Source organism: Astatotilapia calliptera, chromosome 18 (assembly GCF_900246225.1).
Source record: "Astatotilapia calliptera chromosome 18, fAstCal1.2, whole genome shotgun sequence".
Lineage (NCBI taxonomy): Eukaryota > Metazoa > Chordata > Actinopteri > Cichliformes > Cichlidae > Astatotilapia > Astatotilapia calliptera.
The window spans coordinates 11082559-11088988 of record NC_039319.1 but is presented as its reverse complement, the minus strand read 5'-3'; the positions used below and the strand labels follow the sequence as shown (position 1 = coordinate 11088988).

Sequence of the window (6430 nt, the reverse complement as noted above, 5' to 3'; positions counted from 1 at the left end):
TCCCTGACCTGCACTCAATCTACAGCAGGCGGTGCTGGACCAAGGCCAGGAAGATCGTGAAGGACCTCAGCCATCCCAACAACAGACTGTTCTCTCTGCTGAGGTCAGGAAAGCGATTCCGCTCCCTGAAGACCAACACAGAGAGACTGAGGAGGAGCTTCTTCCCGCAGGCGATACGGTCTCTCAATCACACCACCACACAGTACTGACCCACATATACAGTTCTTACACACACACTGGACTTTCTGGACTTTGGTTTTGCACAACACTGGTCACTATATTCTTCATTTCCGGTTAATACTTGTACAGCTGCTGTTATTGTGTATATATTTATTTATATTTAGATTTCTTCATACATTCTTATATAGTTCTATATTGTGTATTTTGTTGTACAGTTATTTTATTTTCAACTTTAATTTATATATTTTGTCTTATTCTTCCCAGTTAAATTTACCCTTCATTCTAATTTGTGTTGTACAGTTATTTCATTTTTAACCTTAATTTATATTTTATTCCTTCCTAGTTAAATTTACCCTTTTTAATTTTTCATATTTATTTCCTATCTTATTCATAGCCTTTTCCTTTTTTTGTTTTCTTTAGGTCACGAGCAGTTGTCCAAGCATTTCACTACATATCGTACTGTGTATGACTGTGTACGTGACAAATAAAAATTTGAATTTGAAATTTAACAAGTATATCTTAAAATGTTTGCAATAATGAAGCATTTCAGTACAATGTAGACAAAAACGAAAAATAAAAAGAAAGTTACAGATCAGGACTCTCCGATCCTTACTGCGCATGTGTAAAGTCTGACCGTACAAATCGGGTCTACCCGATCCGTACCGCGCATGTGCAGATGTTTTTTTTTCTTCTTCTGTTCGTTTAATGGCAGTGTACTCCCCAGTGTACGAGGATACCGCCACCTGCTGACCGAGCGAATAAACCCTATTGTAAACTGAATTAGAGTCATTACAAACGTGTGTTAAATTCGATTTAGCGATAGTCGAGTGTGTTTATGCTTGTCTGTGAGGAGAGGATTGTTGGAATAGTGATGATGATGTGCGCTATCACTGTCAATTGTCAGTAAACACTTCATCTGGCTGATGAATCTACACGTGAGATATTACAAAGTCTGCATTATTAACTCTGTAATTAGGCGCCATTCTTCTTATTTTACGGCGCTGTTGCTCAATCGGGGGACGCTCTCTGTTGAGTAGAAAAGCATGAATTTCTTTGTATACGGATTATCCATTGTTTAAATGTCCCGGGCAGTCGAAAAGGAGGCAGAGCTGTTGAGAAATGCTAGGAGCTAACCGGGCGCTAACCGTATCAGTCAAATATATTGAATGTCGCAATGTTGGCAAAGAGAGGAAGTGACGTAAGATTTGCGCATGCGGGGTACCGATCGGGTTTCCGGTACAGATCGGGTAGTGACAGGAGTCATGTGCGGACGTATTTTACCTCCACAAACAGCCGAAGAGTGGTTTGCAATACATGTGGCAAGAAGGTGAGATTGTTGTGGCAGCTCCACTAACCTCATCAAAAACCTCAGAGTAAATCATATCACAGAATATGACAAGCGTATATTGAGGCGAACTGAAAAGGAGGAGTGGACAGGGATAGGTGCTGCTAGGGTGAGACAGACCCTTTAGTGCTGCAGCTCAGCAAGGTGTTCAAATAGCGCACAACTTCAGTTATTTATTTCTATATGATGAATTCTGCATTATTAAGTGATAAGAACAAGTAATCTGATGTAGGGCTGCCACGATTTGTCGACTAGTCACGATTACGTCGACTATCAAAATCGTCGACGACTGATTTAATAGTCGACGCGTCGTTTGAAGCTTTGTAAGATCCCAAAAGACGCAGGAATAAGTAGCAGGATTTAAGAGTGTAATAACGGACTGAAACAGAAGATGGCAGCACTGCATGTACAAGGATGCCAGCTGCCGTTAAACCCCGAAGAAGAAGTAGTAGCTCCGTCCCAGAATTCATAGCTCAGCTTAGTTTCCAACAATGGCGGCAGCTAGTTAGTTTTAATATTACTCTTATTATTCTTTCTGGGTCACAAAATAAACGTTTAACATATTTTCAGGCGAGAATGTAGCTGTGTAAACCTCAAATATCGGCTCAGTTTATCAGGACACCACATAGCGCTCCGACGTTTTCGGAGACGTCTGTTACCCACTAGCTCGATAGCTAGCCGGGGGCTAGGTCACTAGCGCGGTGAGAACACCGGACTCCCGGCAAATTGTTTTCAAACCCACCGCCGTCTTTCGCTACTCAGGTTAAATATATGAGTCACTTAGATAAATTAAAAATGTTGTTGTTGTCACGGTCTGGGGGGCAGACCGTGGGGGATGTTGGAGAAAGGACCCAAACGCTGGACTTAATGAAATGAACAGTGGGTTTATTTACAGTGAGGTAAATGTACACCACACATTGAATCTCCAAAAGTGCTCCCTCGACTCACGTGACGTGTCTTCTCCCAAGTGCTGGTATCCCGTGCTCTCTGCCCCTGTGCCTTCACACACCCCGTGTGTCTTGCAGTCCTGTGTTCCACTCTCCTGAGGAAAAAACACAGACACAGCCGTTATGGCACCAACTCCAGCAGGCATACACTGACCAGCACTACAAACACTGACATGGAGTCTAACTCAACGATCCTGCGCCGGAGGAAGCTCCATCGCTCTGTTAAGTAGCTCCCCCGACGATCCTGATCAGAAGCAGGTGTGTGGTAAGCTAGGCGTGACCAGCAGCTGGCAGGGCCACACCCATCAGGCCTGCAGGTGGCTGTCCTTCATCCTCCAGCCTCACACACATACACACACCAGCATTGAACACAAGAACACAGTGCAGCAAACATACATCCAATACACTAATAACAATAAAGGTCCACACTGTTCACGAACCCCGAGTCCCCGGAACCGGGTCCGTGACAGTACCCCCCCTCTAAGGGTCGACTCCCGACGACCCCAAAACAAAACCACAGAACAACAAACCCAGGGCGGGTGGCGGGGGGTCCAGGACGGAGGGCCCCAAAACCACTCCGCTAAACAGCCACCACAAAGCAACAAAAGAAAAACACAGGTCAACAGTCCAATCCCCCGGTCCAGTGGCAGCAAACACAGTTCTGGCGGCCGATCTGCAGGACGGCAAAACAAGCGGGACCCGCTGCGGGTTAGGCAGTGGCGGCAAAAAAGTTCAGGTGGCCTACCTCTAACCCCGTGATGGAAGCAGAACGCTTCAGGCGGCCTGCCACGGATCCAGTGGCAACGGCGTTGCAGCTCCGGCGGGCGGCCACGGGTCCGGTGGCGGCGGCGTTGCTGCTCCGGCGGGCGGCCACGGGTCCGGTGGCGGTGGCGTTGCTGCTCCGGCGGGCGGCCACGGGTCCGGTGGCGGCGGCGTTGCTGCTCCCGCCTCAGCACCACCCACGATTCCCGACGTGGCGGCCGGGCTGCAGGACGTGGCGGCCGGGCTGCAGGACGTGGCGGCCGGGCTGCAGGACGTGGCGGCCCCTCCGGCACGCAGACCTCCAGCTCTGGCTCAGCGGATCCCTCCGGACCTCCGAGCTCCTCCGGTGGCAGCGCGGGCTCACCAAGCTCGCTGAGCTCCTCTGCTGGCAACGCCGGTCCCTCCGGCTCGTTGAGGTCCGCCAGCAGCGGTGCGGGCTTCTCAGTGGGTGGCTCGCTGGGCTGCTCCGGCTCACAGTGCTCCTCCGGCTCGCCGAGCTCCTCCGGCAATAGCTCGCTGAGCTCCTCCAGCATTAGCCCGCTGAGCTCCTCCGGCTCACAGTGCTCCTCCGGCTCGCTGAGCTCCTCCGGCATTAGCCCGCTGAGCTCCTCCGGCTCACAGTGCTCCTCCGGCTCGCTGAGCTCCTCCGGCATTAGCTCGCCGAGCTGCTCCGGCTCGCCGAGCTGCTCCGGCTCGCCGAGCTCCACAGCTGGCGACGCGGGCTCCTCCCGCTCGCTGAGCTCCTGCTCGGGCATGCTGAGCTCCCGCTCGCCGAGCCGCTGCTGCTGGACAAAGTCTGGAGTTTCCCGAGCTTGCACTACCCCCCGGGCTTCATGCAGGGTGCGAAGGAAGGCGGAAACTTCCTTAAGCTGGCCGAGGTAGGGACTTCCATCCAGGATTGCCTCGATGGCATTTAACCCCACCACTCTTGCCCTTGCGTTGGTGGTGTGAGTTACCCAGTCCATCAGGCGTTGGACGCGTGTGAGGTCGCCCCCTCCGGACAGGGCTGCTGGAGTGGGTAGTGGAATGGAGGCTGCCGCTGGTGGAGAAGATGGCTGAGGGGTGACTGCATGCGGATGAGATGACGACGGTGTTACAGCTGCAGATGGTGAAGCAGCGGGTGGTGTAGATGGTGAACGGGATGAAACGGTAGGCAGCGAGGTAGATGTCGCGGGGAATGATTCAGCAGGTGACGGCCGACTTACTAGCTGGGCGATTGGCTGTGGTACGGCGACCAGCTGGGCCGCTGGCCGTATAAACATAGCCCCAGAGTAAACGGTAGAGGTGAGTGACGAAGAATTGTCCATATGACTCACCACAGCCGGCTGTTGGAAAGTTTTAGAGTCTGACTGCGGTGAGGCACGCCGGCGGCGCAAGCGTCGCTTCTGTAACGATGCCGGGGCCAGCGTATCAGGCTGAGGTTCCACCAGCCGGCCGGACAGGAGAGCAGCTGTGTGATTTTGAGCTGCCGGTCCTTGGTCTGCTGACTCAGCAGGTGCCGCAGAGGTGAGTGGAGATGGGGTGAGGTGCAGAGGGCGTGTGAAACGTTTCCCCCGCAATGGAGGGTCCAACAAGCGAGCTGCAAGCGACAGCGGGGAGGCTATCAGCCTATGAAAAAAGAAATAGGCAGCAAGGGCTCCCAGGGAGGTTGCCATATCCTCCTCGCCCGGACAGCCCAAACCAAACAGCTCAAAACAGGAACTTTCCCTCAGCGTGGTTATAATCGAAATTAGTCTCTTAATGTCCAAAAAGCTCACAGATGAGGTGATTGATGATAAGAAGGAATCAAAAAATACGACCTGTAAGTGTCTCTGATGTGGATCTGCCGCCTGGATAATGCTCCGACAGTATTTCCAGAGCTGGGCGAGCAATTCCTCCTGTGAGACGGTCCTTGAGTCCGCTGGGCCCATAATGGCAGGATCGTTCTGTCACGGTCTGGGGGGCAGACCGTGGGGGATGTTGGAGAAAGGACCCAAACGCTGGACTTAATGAAATGAACAGTGGGTTTATTTACAGTGAGGTAAATGTACACCACACATTGAATCTCCAAAAGTGCTCCCTCGACTCCCGTGACGTGTCTTCTCCCAAGTGCTGGTATCCCGTGCTCTCTGCCCCTGTGCCTTCACACACCCCGTGTGTCTTGCAGTCCTGTGTTCCACTCTCCTGAGGAAAAAACACAGACACAGCCGTTATGGCACCAACTCCAGCAGGCATACACTGACCAGCACTACAAACACTGACATGGAGTCTAACTCAACGATCCTGCGCCGGAGGAAGCTCCATCGCTCTGTTAAGTAGCTCCCCCGACGATCCTGATCAGAAGCAGGTGTGTGGTAAGCTAGGCGTGACCAGCAGCTGGCAGGGCCACACCCATCAGGCCTGCAGGTGGCTGTCCTTCATCCTCCAGCCTCACACACATACACACACCAGCATTGAACACAAGAACACAGTGCAGCAAACATACATCCAATACACTAATAACAATAAAGGTCCACACTGTTCACGAACCCCGAGTCCCCGGAACCGGGTCCGTGACAGTTGTTTGGCTTTTTTTTTTTTGTATTTTATTTGTTCCTGAGTAAATCGGTTTGTCTGAGATTAAAGTTATAGTTTTTACACAGCTGAATAAACGTCAAGCAGACAGATGATTATCAGAAGTGTGAGATGCTGGAGAATATACTCCGTTGTCCTGTTATATTTTAGATAGCAAGGAGTTTATTAAACTTCACCGAAACAATCTGCAAATTTCATTAAAATTGAATAAACTATCATCTTGTCTTTATTTTTAGTTAGCACCTTAAAAGCTTAAAGCTGTAAGCTAATGATAGTTATATAAGAGCAGATGCTGCTGGTGCAATAAGCTGTAGTTTTACGTCCAGTGGATGATGATCTGATTAGTCGACTAATCGCATAAATAATCGGTGACTAGTCGACTATCAAAATAATCGTTTGTGGCAGCCCTAATCTGATGTCAGTAATTATTATGATGCTATAATTTGAGATACAATAAAAGATACAATAAATAAAATAAGTTTTTGTACCAAGTATCGGTATCGGATCAGTATCATCAATACCACCCTGAATTTTACTTGGTGTCGGATCGGAAAGGAAATCAGTGGTATCGCACATCACTACCGGAGGTTTTCGTAAAGCTTTTATTTTGGTATTTCCGTTGATCCATACAATAAATTTATAT

At 50.0% G+C, this 6430-nt stretch overlaps 1 long non-coding RNA gene across 1 annotated transcript; it reads right to left on the bottom strand.

Annotated features, from left to right (window-relative positions):
• Positions 1–5219: 5219 nt before the first annotated feature.
• On the bottom strand, positions 5220–5638 carry LOC113011059 (uncharacterized). Its single transcript, XR_003270441.1, has 2 exons — positions 5476–5638; positions 5220–5397 (listed from the first exon to the last, which is right to left on the bottom strand). It is a non-coding gene; the product is annotated as an uncharacterized LOC113011059 (long non-coding RNA).
• Positions 5639–6430: the final 792 nt, after the last annotated feature.